Source organism: Dama dama, chromosome X (assembly GCF_033118175.1).
Source record: "Dama dama isolate Ldn47 chromosome X, ASM3311817v1, whole genome shotgun sequence".
NCBI classification, from domain to species: Eukaryota; Metazoa; Chordata; class Mammalia; order Artiodactyla; family Cervidae; genus Dama; species Dama dama.
In genome coordinates this window covers 112,587,857-112,602,554 of record NC_083714.1, presented here as the reverse complement: position 1 = coordinate 112,602,554, position 14,698 = coordinate 112,587,857, and the positions used below count along the sequence as shown (strand labels likewise).

Sequence of the window (14,698 nt, the reverse complement as noted above, 5' to 3'; positions counted from 1 at the left end):
ATCAATACAAAACCCCCCCACATTTGATAATATCCAACACTCATTCATAATAAGATCATTCAGAACGTTAGGAATAAAAGACAATTTTCTTAATCTGATAAAGAATGTCTATGCTAAATCTACAGCTAACATCATATTTAATGTTAAAGAATAAATGTTTTCCCATTAAGACAAGGAACAGGGCCAAAACACTGATCTTCACTATTTACACTTAATATTGTACTAGCCAGTGCAATAAATCAGGGAAAAGAAATAAATGGCATACAGATTGGAAAGTAAAAAATAAAACTGAAATTATATGATATGATCATGTACATAAAACATTTTAAGGAATCTACAAAAAGCCCTAGAACTAACAGGTGAGATTAGCAAGTCTTCAAGACATATGAGACAAAAATACAAAAATTAACTATATGTCTATCTACAAGTAAAGAAGAGTGGGAAATTAAAATTTTGAAAATATCATCACTGCTCGCTTCGGCAGCACATATACTAAAATTGGAAGGAAACAGAGAAGATTAGCATGGCCCCTGCGCAAGGATGACACGCAAATTCATGAAGTGTTCCATATTTTTTATAAAACTCCAGGAGGAGAACATAGGCAAAACACTCTCCGACATAAATCACAGCAGGATCCTCTATGACCCACCTCCCAGAATATTGGAAATAAAAGCAAAAATAAACAAATGGGACCTAATGAAACTTAAAAGCTTTTGCACAACAAAAGAAACTATAAGCAAGGTGAAAAGACAGCCCTCAGATTGGGAGGAAAAATAGCAAATGAAGCAACAGACAAAGGATTAATCTCAAAAATAAACAAGCAACTCCTGCAGCTCAATTCCAGAAAAATAAATGACCCAATCAAAAAATGGGCCAAAAAAAAAAAATGAGCCAAAGAACTAAACAGACATTTCTCCAAAGAAGACATACAGATGGCTAACAAACACATGAAAAGATGCTCAACATCACTCATTATCAGAGAAATGCAAATCAAAACCACAGTGAGGTACCATTACACGCCAGTCAGGATGGCTGCTATCCAAAAGTCTACAAGCAACAAATGCTGGAGAGGGTGTAGAGAAAAGGGAACCCTCTTACACTGTTGGTGGGAATGCAAACTAGTACAGCCACTATGGAGAACAGTGTGGAGATTTCTTAAAAAACTGGAATTAGAAATGCCATATGACCCAGCAATCCCACTTCTGGGCATACACACCAAGGAAACCAGATCTGAAAGAGACACGTGCACCCCAATGTTCATCGCAGCACTGTTTATAATAGCCAGGACATGGAAGCAACCTAGATGCCCATCAGCAGACGAATGGATAAGGAAGCTGTGGTACATATATACGATGGAATATTACTCAGCCATTAAAAAGAATTCACTTGAATCAGTTCTAATGAGATGGATGAAACTGGAGCCCATTATACAGAGTGAAGTAAGCCAGAAAGATAAAGACCAATACACTATACTAACGCATATATATGGAATTTAGAAAGATGGTAACGATAACCCTGTATGCAAGACAGAAAGAGAGACACAGATGTACAGAACAGACTTTGGGACTCTGTGGGAGAAGGCGAGGGTGGGATGATCTGAGAGAACAGCATCGAAACATGTATATTATCTAGGGTGAAACAGATCACCAGCCCAGGCTGGATGCATGAGACAAGTGCTTGGGACTGGTGCACTGGGAAGACCCAGAGGAATCTGGTAGAGAGGGAGGTGAGAGGGGGGATCGGGATGGGGAATACATATAAATCCATGGCTGATTCATGTCAATGTATGACAAAAACCACTACAATATTGTAAAGTAATTAGCCTCCAACTAATAAAAATAAATGGGAAAAAAATAAATAAATGGAAAAAAAAAGAAAATACCATCAATGATACCATCCAAATACACGAAATAAATTTAACAAAATATATCCAAGACTTAGACATTGAAAACTTCAAAATACTACATAAGGAAATTAAAGAAGATCTAAATAAACAGAGAGATATAGCATATTCATGGATTGGAAGATTCAATATTATTAAGATATCTGTTCTCCCCAAATTTAATAGATTCAATGCAATCCAAATAAAAATCCTACCAGTGTTTTTTTTTTAAAGAAATTGACAAGCTATTTCTAAATTTATGTGGAAATGCAAAATAACTAGATTAGACTAAACAATTTTGAAAAAGAAGAACAATGTTGGAGATTTACATAACCTAATTTCAAGACTTGGTAAACCACTGGATATCCACATGAAAAAAAATTGTAGCTTTACCTTGCCTTACATCATACACAAATATAAGCTCAAAATGGATCTTAGTTCTAAATGTAAAACTCAAAATAAAAAACTTTTACAAGAAAACATAAGAGAAAATTTTTGTGGTCTTGGTATAAGAAGAAATTCCTCAGATAGGACCCAAGAAATGTGAATTAGATAAGAAGAATTTAATACATTGAATCTAATCAAAACTTAAAACTACTGTTCATTGAAAATCAATAATATGAAAATGAAAAAAACAAGTGGCTGAGAGAAAATATTCCCTATATATATATATATATATATACACACACACACATATATATCTGATGAAAGATTCGTATGCATAAAGAACTCCTAAAACAATAAGACAGGGACTTCCCTGGTGGCCCAGAGGTAAAGAATCCGCCTGCCAATGCAAGGGACATGGGTTCCATTCCTGGTGTGGGAAGATCCCACATGCCTCGGGGCAACTAGGCCCATGTGCTACAAATACTGGGCCCAAGCTTAGAGCCTGTGCTCTACAACAAGAGATGCCACTGCAACAAGTAGCCCCTGCTCATCACAACTAGAGAAAGCCCACACATAGCAGCAAAGACCCAACCATAAATAAATAAATTAAAAAAAAAAAAAAAGAAAATCCCCAATATATAGGAAAAAATTTAAACGGATACTTTAGAAAAGAAGACATGGTCCATAAATACATGAAAAGATGTTCAATATCATTAGTTATGAAAAAATGTAATTTAAAACCACCCACTTTAAAAAAAAAATACCACCAACTAGATTGCTAAAATTAAAAAGGTTAACACTGCTAAGAGTTGACAAGAATATGAAGCAACTATAATTCCCATACCTTGCTATTGGGAATAAAAATGCTATAGCTGCTTTGGGGAACAATTTTTTTTTAAATTTTTTTATTTTTTTATTAGTTGGAGGCTAATTACTTTACAATATTGTAGCAGTTTTTGTCATACATTGACTTGAATTAGCCATGGATTTACATGTATTCCCCATCCTGATCCCCCCTCCCACCTCCCTCTCTACCCGCTCCCTCTGGGTCTTCCCAGTGCACCAGGCCCGAGCACTTGTCTCATACATCCAACCTGGGCTGGTGAAAAACAGTGGTTAGATGCCACAAAGTAGATGGCAATGCCTTAATCATATGCATGTTGTCAGGCCCGAGAGCCCCTTCCATCCTTGTCAAGGGGAGTGCTAACCTTCTCTCCTTTCATACAACACTGGGGAACAATTTTGAAGATTCAAAGTTAAACATATACTTACTATACAATCCAAAAGAAATGAAAACATACAAAGATTTGTGCACAAATGTTCATAACAACTTTGTTCATAGTAGCCAAAAATTGGGAACAATATGAAAATCAATAGAAAAATGGTTAGACATATTATGGTATATCCATATGAAGTGATATTACTCAGCAATTAAAAAAACAAACAATTTATACATACAACACCAATAAATCTCAAAACATTATGATGAGAAATATAAGCCAGCCATACTATATGATTCCATTCACATGAAATTCTAGAATGAGCAAAACTAATCTATATTGATAGAGAACAGGCCGATGGTTGCCTGGAACTATGAGTGAAGGTAAACATTGACTGAAAAAATGACCAGGGGAACTTTATGAAAGGCTACAAATACTCTATGTTAAAGGTTGACAAACTTCACCCCCATGGGTCAAATCTGGTCCACTGTCAATTTTTGTACAGTCAGTAAGTGACAAATGTCTTGTACATTTTTCTTAGAGCGTTGAGAAAACTCAAAAGAAGCATGTGAACATTATATGGAATTCAAATTTCAGTGACCCTAAATAAATTTAAGTGTTCCTAAATAAATTATGGCTTCCCTGGTGGCTCAGACGGTAAAGCGTCTGCCTGCAATGCGGGAGACCTGGGTTCGATCCCAGGGTCAGGAAGATCCCCTGGAGAAGGAAATGGCAACCCACTCCAGTACTCTTGCTTGGAAAATTCCAAGGATGGAGGAGCCTGGTAGCCTACAGTCCATGGGATCGCAAAGAGTTGGACACGACTGAGCAACTTCACTGCTACTGGTTGAAATAAATGCAGTTGATTCTCTATTCCAATACAACCATGCCTATTTGTTTATGTACCGTCTATTGCTAATTTCATGCTACAGCAGCAGGGGCAAGAAAAAATTTACGACCTACACACCTAAACTATTTACTATCCGACCCTTTACAGAAAATTTTGCTAACCCCTGAGCTAAGCCATCCAATGCCATGCAGTTTCCACCTTGCTCACTACAATACTCTCTGAGCCCTGAGCTGCCATGCCATCAATCCAGCCACCTAGAGCTACCATGCAGTGGGCATCCAAGTCATAAGGAGAACCACACATAAGCAGACAATCTCTGGCAGACAATCTGAGCTGAGCCCAGACTCCAGAGTATCTTATCCCAGGCACCAGACACCATAAAAGAAGTCTTTGGCCCAGCTGTTCAGCTCATCCCCAGACATTTCAGTCTCCCAGTTGAGGCCCCAGACTTCATACAACAGAGATAAACTGACCCCACCACTTCCTTCGTGAATTCCTGATCCATCTATAATAAAATACTAGCTGTTTTTTTGCCAATAAGTTTGGAGCACTTTGCTAATCAGCAATGCATTACCAAAATAGGTAAACCTACCTTAATAAGAAAAGGATGGATAATTACGAATCTGGTTTTAAAGCAAACACAGAAAGAAAGAGAGACAAACATGCTCATACAAGAAACCAACCAGTAAATATTTTTAAAGATTTTCCCCATTTGGTTATTACCTCTTAGAGAATGAATTTTCCACAAAATTCCAGCACATAACATCAAAAATATTCAAAGCTCCAGAGGGCTGCCACTATGAGTCATCATGACGCAGTCTGGGTAGAGCTGGCAAGGTTGCCTTTTATTTTTATGAAAAGGGATATGTTTATTTCAGAAATGCAGGATTGGTGTGCAATTTGAAAGCAAATGCTACTCACTATATTAGCAGAATAAAGAAGCAAAATCATGAGTATTTCAAAATACATTAGAAGCATTTAATATAACATTCATTCATGATAAAAAAAAAAATTCTTCGAAAGCTCCAAATAGAAATGGGCTTCCTTAAAGTGACACCTCCTAAAACCCTACAGCAATCATACAGTGATGAAATATTGAAGGTTTTGAAATTGGAACAAGACAAGGATGTCCACTCTATTTAACAGCCATCATAATGTAGCTAGGACAATAAGGCAAAAAAGAATAAATAAGAATGCATCATGTATGTGTGCTTAAGTCGCTTCAGTTGTGTCCAACTCTTTGCGACCCTATGGGCTGTAGCCCGTCAGGCTCCTCTGTCCATGGGATTCTCCGGGCAAGAATACTGGAGTGTGGTACCATGCCCTCCTCCAGGGGATCTTCCTGACCCAAGGATCTAACCCACATCTCTTACGTCTCCTGCACTGGCAGACAGGTTCTTTATCACCAGCGCATTGTGTCTAGTAAATAGAAATAAACCATCTTATTTGTTAGCAGCATGATTGTGTACATGGAAAGTTATGTGTATTGGAAGGTCAGCAAGGTGCAGCAGAAATTGTCAAAACACACTATCAAATTTTTTTTTTTTTCAAAACACACTATCAAATTTTTATATGACATTAAAAGCGTAATTAGGGGACTTCCCTGGCAGTCCAGTGGTTAAGATTCGCCTTCCAGTACAGAGGGTGCAGCTTTGATCCCTGGTCAGGGAGCTAAGATCCCACATGCCGCGAGGCCAAAAACCAAAACATAAAACAGAAGCAATGTTGTAACAAGTTCAATAAAGACTTAAAAAAAATAGTCCACATCAAAAAAATCTTTTAAAAAAGTGTAATTAGGAAATGACACCTTAAGAGAAATATTTTATATTAGCATCAAAAACACTAAACATGTAAATTTATCAGAGTTGCGCAAGAACTCTGCAGAGAAAGCTATAAAATACTATTAATATTGTTGACGGGCTTCCCCCATAGCTCAGTCGGTAAAAAATCTGCCTGCAATGCAGGAAACCCAGGTTCAATTTCTGGATCGGGAAGATCCCCTGGAGAAGGAAATGGCAACCCACTCCAGTATTCTTGGTTGGAGAATTCCATGGACAGAGGAGCCTGGCAGGCCTACAGTCCATGGGGTCTCAAGAATCAAACATGACTTAGTGACTAAACCACCAATATTGTTAACAGAAATGCATGGAAACCTAGATTGGAAGACTTAATATTGTGAAGATAGCAATTTTCCACAAATCAGCTAAACTTAAGCACCTATATATTGTTCATAAGGGCACATTGGCTAGCTTTATTGACTACGCGAAAGCCTCTGTGTGGATCACAACAAACTGTGGAAAATTCTTAAAGAGATGGGGATAACAGACCCACCTCACCGGCCTCCTGAGAAATCTGTACGCAGGTCAAGAAACAACAGTTAGAACTGGACATGAAACAGCAGACTGGTTCCAAATTGGGAAAGAAGTACATCAAGGCTGTATATTGTCACCCTGCTTATTTAACGTATATGCAGAGTACATCATGCAAAATGCCGGGCTGGATGAAGCACAAGTTGGAATCAAGATTGCCAGGAGAAATATCAATAACCTCAGATATGCAGATGACACCACCCTTATGGTGGAAAGCAAAGAGGAACTAAAGCAACTGAACTGAACTGGCTAGCTTATTCTTTTTACCTAATGTTGATTTTAATATTTAAAGTTAACAGTGCTGATCAGCAACAAGGATATAGTGCATAGCATAGGGAAATATAGCCATTGTTTTCTAATAACTTTAAGTTGTTGTTGTTCAGTCACTCAGTCGTGTCCAACTCTCTGCCACCCCATGGACTGCAGTGTACCAGGCTTCCCTGTCCATCACCAACTCCTGGAGCTTGCTCAAACTCATGTCCTTTGAGTTGGTGATGCCATTCAACCATTTCATCCTCTGTCATCCCCTTCTCCTCCTGCCTTCAATCTTTTCCAGCATCAGGGTCTTTTCTAATGAGTCAGCTCTTCGCATCAGGTGGCCCCAATATTGGAGTTTCAGCTTTAGCATCAGTCCTTCCAATGAGTATTCAGGACTGGTTTTCTTTAGAATGGACAGGTTGGATCTCCTTGCAGTCCAAGGCACTCTCAAGAGTCTTCTCCAACACCACAGTTCAAAAGCATCAATTCTTCAGCACTCAGCCTTTTTTATGGTCCAACTCTCACATCCATACATAACCACTGGAAAACCAGTCACCATCTGCAGTGAATCCAGTCCCATCACTTCATGGCAAGTAGATGGGGAAATAATGGAAACATTGAAAGACTTTATTTGTGTATCTGAGGTTATTGATATTACTTCTGGCAATCTTGAACCCAGCTTGTGCTTCATCCAGCCCGGCATTTTGCATGATGTACTCTGCATATACGTTAAATAAGCAGGGTGACAATATACAGCCTTGATGTACTGCTTTCCCAATTTGGAACCAGTCTTTGTTCCATGTCCGGTTCTAACTGTTCCTTCCTGACCTTCCTGACCTGCATTCCAGGTTTCTCAGGAGGCAGGTCAGGTAGTCTGTTATCCCCATCTCTTTAAGAATTTTCCACAGTTTGTTGTGATCTACACAGTCAAAGGCTTTAGTGTAGTCAATGAAGCAGAGGTAGCTATTTTTCTGAAATTCTCGTGCTATAAAAAGACTGAATCACTATGTTGTACACCTGACATTAATATATTATTGTAAATCAACTATACTTCAATGTTTAAAAATTTTTAAATAAAGTTACCAGTTCTATTATTGAGACTATTAAGATGGTTTCATGTTGAAATGATTAAAATGACATTTGGAATAATGAATGGTGAGTAATGTACAAAATAGCCCCCAACACTTTTTTTCAAGTATAAAAAGTACAAACAACTATATATATATTTGTATGTAAAATATATATTTATAGGTATATCTGGAAATAGATTTATATTGTATATTATATAATGGAAAGTCTGCAAAGGCATTCTTCTGGAAGACTCAGAGTTGGGAGACCAGAAACACAAGGCCAGAGGGTCCTAAGAGGTGATCTACCACAAGACTTGGAGCCTTCTCACCTACCTGGAAGGATACAGAACATCCCTAGTAAAATGAAAGGCAAGTTGAACTGCTTTGGAACTCAGTCTTCATCTTCTTTCTAATTGTTCAAAGACTAAAAATGCCTGTTAAAATAGGCCTTTATATTCTGCCAGGGAAAGTTTGCCAAGGTTGGCTGATTTTGAACCCAAATATTGCTTAAGCATTTAGGGCAGAGCTCCAAATGTATAGAGTTTGTTTCTCCTCCTTGCCAAAGTTGCATGAGGCCCTTTTCAAAGATATCTTAATTTAATTTTTCCAGCAGCATAGGTCACCCACAAAGTGATGCTTTTGGCTTTGGCCATCAGTACACAAAGGTATCATCCTGCTCCAGGAGGGAACCGCTATGATGATGAAGGTTAGCTGAGCCCAGGCCTTGGCAAGGAGCCGCTTCTTGTGTGATGGCAGCTTGGCCTGCTGGCCTGGAGAAGAACCTTCCTTAAGTACCACTATAAACAGTTCACTAACCAATTGGAACTCCCAAGGCAAAGCTCCATGGAAGAACTTGGCAGGTTCTTTTCCCTGTCCCCACCTCCAATGCACGGCAAGGCAGTAGGATGAACTATCAATCTTTGGGCAAAAGAATCTGGGTTAGTTCTGGAATAACCCTGACAGTAAAGGCAGAGATACCACCACTTCGGCACCCAGCCTCCTCACCCTCAAAGCCTCTCATGTGCCACCAGAATGACCTTTCTCCTTCCTTCCTGTGGGCTGCGTGATCATTTTTTATAATTCCATTTTGATTTACCTGTAGTGTTCTTTGAGTGTATCTTTTTTTTTTGGCTGTGCTGAGTCATTGTTGCTCAAGGGTTTTCTCCAGTTGCAGCAAGCGGGGGCTGCTCTCTAGTTGCAGTTCATGGGCTTCTCATTGCGATGGCTTTTCTGGTTGCAGAGCATGGTTCGGGGATTGTGAGCCTCATAACCTTCATGGGTTTAGTTGCTCCACAGCTTGTGAGATCTTCCCGGAGCAGGGATTGAACCTGTGTCACCTGCATTGGTGGTGGATTCTTAACCACTGGACTACCAGGAGTGTCCTGAGTGTATCTCTTTATACAGCATTTTTAGTGACTGTGCTGTTTTATACATACATAATTTACTAGTCTACTGATGTCAGCATTTTACCAGTTGGAGTAAAGTGCAGAAATTTTACTTCCTTTTAAGACTCTTTGCCCTCCCCCATTCATAATATAATTGTTTTTATTATTTTCCTCTACATACATTGAGGAGCTTTGCAGGCTGCAGTCCATAGGGTCGAACAGAGTTGGACATGACTGAGGCAACTTAGCACACATGTGTGCACATACACTGAGAACTACATAAGCCAGTGTTAAATTTTTGTTTCAACCATGAAACATAATTTTAAAATTCTCTCAATAAAGAGAATGAAAGTCTATTGTATTTACCCACACTTTTACTCTGCTATTTTTCTTCCTTTCTGATGAGCCAAGATTTCCTCTTTTATCATTTTCATTCGATTTAGAGAATTTGTTAGCCGTTTGTTCACAAGAGTAGGTCTGCAGGCAACACATTCTCTTAGTTTTTTTGTCATGGGAGAATGTCTTGATTTCCCCTTCACTCTCTAAGGATATATTTGCTAGCTATATAATTCTGCATTGAAAGTTCTTTTCTTTCAGCACTTGAAAAATGTGCCATTTCCTTCTATCCTCCATGGTTTTGGATGAGAAGAAATCCACCATCACTCAAACTGTTTTCCCCCATAGGTAGTGTCCTGTCTCCTGGCTACTTTCAAGATCATTTCTTTGCCTTAGTTTTCAGAAGTTTGACTATGGTGACCTTGGCATGCATTTCTTGAGGTTTATCCTGTTTGAGGTTTGCTTCAGTATCTTGAATCTGTAGGTTTATGCATGCATGCGTGCTAAGTCACTTCAGTCGTGTCCAACTCTATGGGAGCCTATGGACCGTAGCCTGCCAGGCTTCTCTGTCCATGGGGTTCTCTAGGCAAGAATACTGAAGTATGTTGCCATGAACTCCTCCAGGGGATCGTCCCAACCCAGGGATCAAACCTGTGTCCCTTATGTCTCCTGCATTGGCAGGCAGGTTCTTTACCACTAGTGCCAACTGGAAAGCCCCCCTGTAGGTTTATATCTTTTGCCAAATTTGGGGGAATTTTAACCATTATTTCTTCAAACGCTATTTCAGCTCCACCTTCTTACTCCTCTCCTTCTGAGACACCCATGATCTGAATATTAGTTTTTTCTTATAGTCTTATATGTTCCTGAAGTGTTGTTCTTGTTTTTTCTTTTCTTTTCTTTTTTTAGTCTGTTTTCTATTGTTCAGATTGGGTAATTTCCATTCTATCCTCATTCTCTCCTTCCTCTGTTCTTTATATTCTGCTGTTGAGTCTATGCATTGATTTTTTTAATTTCAGTTATTGCAATTCCATTTGGTTCTTCCTTATATCTTGAATTTCTTCCCTGAGATTTTTTTAAAATTTCTTTCAAGCCTCTTTGTAGTTGTTCATTGAAACATTTTTCTGGCAGCTGCTTTAAAACCCTTGTCAGATCATTCTAACAATTCTGTCATCTTGGTTATCTTTTCTCATGCAGATTGAGACCTTCCTAGTTCTTGGTATGATCAGCGATTTTTGACTGAAACATCTAGGGCAGTACAGTGTTATAAGAGTTCAAATATTATCTAAATCTTGTGTTAGCTGACCTCTTCTGAAGCTGCTCAAGCAGAAGAAGTGAGGACACTGCCCAGCCAGATGAGGGTGAAAGTCCAGTTGCTCCTTTGTTGACAAGTGTGGGGGTGCACTCCTTGTTACTGCTGGACAGAGACAGGAGTTCAGGCTCTCCATAGGCCTCTACTGATCCCACCCTTCCTGGGAAGGTCAAAGGTGCTTCCTGACTGCTGTCACTGACGCTGTGGTGGGGGGTGGCCCCATAACCTCTGAACCTTGGTGAAAGTCTTGATCCTGCATTGGATCTCCTCTGACACCACCCCCAAGAGAGGGGGCGGGGTACCTTGTTACTGCAGGGTGACGGAGCTGTGAAAGCTCAGGCTTCCAGGTGGCTTCCATTGGCATCAAGGGGTACAGGGCTCCTTACTACCCAACAAGGGGTAGAAGTCCCACCTTCCCATTCAGCCTTCTCTGATACCACTTGGCTGTGGGGGGCGCGAAGGGATGGTTTGAGGGCACTTCCTTACAGGATGGCAAAGATGGAGGTCCCCACTTGGTCTTCGCTGGCAGAGTAGGACCCCAGTTTTTGTTCTGTGGTGTTTGCCTGAAGTAGAGAGAGTATTGTCTAAAAGTTTCACTAGGTTGTCTTTTTCCTGGTCTTTTGGCTAGAAAGGGCAGGCTTTTCTTAGAATCCTTCTTTTTCTTTTTTTGAGCTGTGAGCTTCTCCAGCACCCAGTCAAGGAGATATGAGACAAAAAGAAAACTCTAGGAATTTACCACCTTGCTGTTGCTTGGGTTCTGAGGTTCCTAACCAGTCTGCCTTTTTCTCACCACCTCTTAGAGTCTTCCCATGCTCTAGGGCTTCCCTGGCAGCTCAATGGTAAAGAATGCGTCCTGCCAAAGCAGGAGTCACGGGTTTAATCCCTGGGTCAGGAAGATCCCCTGGAGAAGGAAATGGCAACCCACTCCAGTAGTCTTGCCTGGAAAATTCCACGGACATAGGAACGGGTGGGCTATAGTCCGTGGGGTCACAAAGAGTCGGACATGACTTAGCAACTAAACAACACCAACAATGCTTATTGTACATATAAAGTCTAGAGAAAAGTACATTTACTCCATATTCCCAGAAGTAGAAGCCTCAAAGGTTGCCTTTTGGTGTTAAGCCACAGCCAGTATATGATTGTACCATTGCTCTGAATCTGGATTTGGTGGGTCCTTTCTACTGTATGAGAATCCATGTGTGAATGGGGAACAGTCTTAAAAAATGAATTATTGGATTAAAAAAAATTGAAAAAGTAAGCACTTGCCAAAATTTTTATGTCTCCCTGCTGTCAAGATTATGTAAGATAACAGAGATCCACTGTTGGGGGAGTGGTGAACCCAAGTCTGGGAGTTTCTTTGCAAGTCTTTATTGAGGTATAATTGATATACAAAATCTGTACCTATACATTTAAACACATTTAAACTATACAATTTGAAAACTATATATATAGTTTTATACGTAATATAACTATATATAGTTATATATATATATATATATGTCTGTATGTTTATATTTCCACGAAATGATCACTGCAATATCATGAACATACCATCACTCTCAGAATTTTCCTGGTGCTCCTCTGTAATTCTTCCTTCCAGCCCCTCCCCAACCCACTCCTGCTCTAAGCAACCACTGATCTGCTTTAAGTCACTATAGGTTATTTTGCAATTTTTTAGAATTTTATATAAATGGAATATATACAGTATACTCTCATTATTGTCTGGTTTCTTTTACACATAATTAGGTTGCAATTCATCCATGTTGTTGCATGTGTCAATAACTTGTCCCTTTTTAAAAAATTTATTTATTTTTTAACTGAAGGATAATTGCTTTACAGAATTTTGTTGTTTTCTGTCAAACCTCAACATGAATCAGCCACAGGTATACACATGTCCCCTCCCTCTTGAACCTCCCTCCCATCTCCCTCCCCATCCAACCCCTCTAGGTTGATACAGACCCCCTGTTTGAGTTCCCTGAGACATACAGGAAATTGCCATTGGCTAGCTATTTTACATATGTTAATGTAAGTCTCCATGTTACTCTCTCCATACATCTCACCCTCTCCTCCCCTCTCCCCTTGTCCATAAGTCTGTTCTCTATGTCTGTTTCTCCATTGCTGCCTTGCAAATAAATTCTTTGGTACCATCTTTCTACATTCCATATATATGCGTTAGTATACGATATTTATCTTTCTCTTTCTGACTTACTTCACTCTGTATAATAGGCTCTAGGTTCATCCACCTCATTAGAACTGACTCAAATGTGTTCCTTTTTATGGCTGAGTAATATTCCATTGTGTATATGTACCACAACTTCTCTATCCATTTTTCTGTTGATGGACATCTAGGTTGCTTCCATGTTCTAACTATTGTAAATAGTGCTGAGATGAACATTGGGGTACGTGGGTCTTTTTCAATTTTGGTTTCCTCAGGGTATATGCCTAGGAGTGGGGTTGCTGGGTCATATGGTGGTTTTATTCCTAGCTTTTTGAGGAATCTCCATACTGTCTTCCATAGTGGCGTATCAATTTACATTCCCACCAACAGTGTAAAAGGGTTCCCTTTTCTCCATACTCTCTCCAGCATTTATTGTTTGTAGACTTTTCGATGATGGCCATTCTGACCCATGTGAGGTGATATCTCATTGCAGTTTTGATTTGCATAATCTTTAATAATGAGCAATGTTGAGCATCTTTTCACGTGTTTGTTAGCCATCTGTATGTCTTCTTTGGAGAAATGTCTGTTTAGGTCTTTTCCCCACTTTTTGATTGGGTTGTTTGTTTTTCTGGTATTGAGTTGTATGAGCTGCTTGTATATTTTGGAAATTAATCCTTTGTCAGTTGTTTCATTTGCTATTATTTTCTCCCATTCTGAGGGTTGTCTTTTCACCTTGCTTAGTTTTATTGAGTAGTATGCCATTCTACAGCTGCATCACAATTTGTTTATCCATTCACCTGTTGATGGACATCTGGTTTGTTTCCAATTTGGAGCTATTACAGATAAAGCTGCTATGAACATTTGTGTATAAGTCTTTATATAGATATATGCTTTCTTTTCTTTCTTTTCTCTTAGGTAAATACATAGGGGTAGAATACTGGATCATAAAGTAAAGTGAAGTGAAGTCACTCCATCGTGTCTGATTCTTTGCGACCCCATGGACGTAGCCTACCAGGATCCTCAGTCCATGGGATTTTCCAGGCAAGAATACTGGAGTGGGTTGCCATTTCCTTCTCCAGGGGATCTTCCTGACCCAGGAACCAAACCTGGGCCTCCCACATTGTAGGCAGATGCTTTACCATGTGAGATACCAGGGATAAAGTAGGTATATGTTTAACTCTTAAGAACCTGCCAGGCATTTTACAAAATGGTTTTACCATTTTACATTTCTACCAGCAATTTAAGAAAGTCCCCCCAGAAAAAAAAAAAGTCCCAGTTCCTCTGCATCCTTGCCAATACATGGTATAGTCAGTCTTTTTAATTTCTGCCATTCTAATAGGTATGTAGTGTTTTCTTGTGGTTCTAATTTACAATTCCCTAAAGGGAATACTGACATTGAGCATCTTTTTAAGGCTCTTTGGCCATCCATATATCTTTTTTAGTGAAGTATCTATTCAAATCACTTGCTAAAATT

At 39.3% G+C, this 14,698-nt stretch overlaps 2 non-coding genes across 2 annotated transcripts; one reads left to right on the top strand and one right to left on the bottom strand.

Annotated features, from left to right (window-relative positions):
• The first annotated feature begins 468 nt into the window (after positions 1-468).
• Positions 469-575, top strand: LOC133053215 (U6 spliceosomal RNA). The gene has a single exon (XR_009692149.1). It is a non-coding gene; the product is annotated as a U6 spliceosomal RNA (small nuclear RNA).
• Positions 576-3,373: 2,798 nt separating this feature from the next.
• On the bottom strand, positions 3,374-3,499 carry LOC133053351 (U6atac minor spliceosomal RNA). The gene has a single exon (XR_009692264.1). It is a non-coding gene; the product is annotated as a U6atac minor spliceosomal RNA (small nuclear RNA).
• Positions 3,500-14,698: the final 11,199 nt, after the last annotated feature.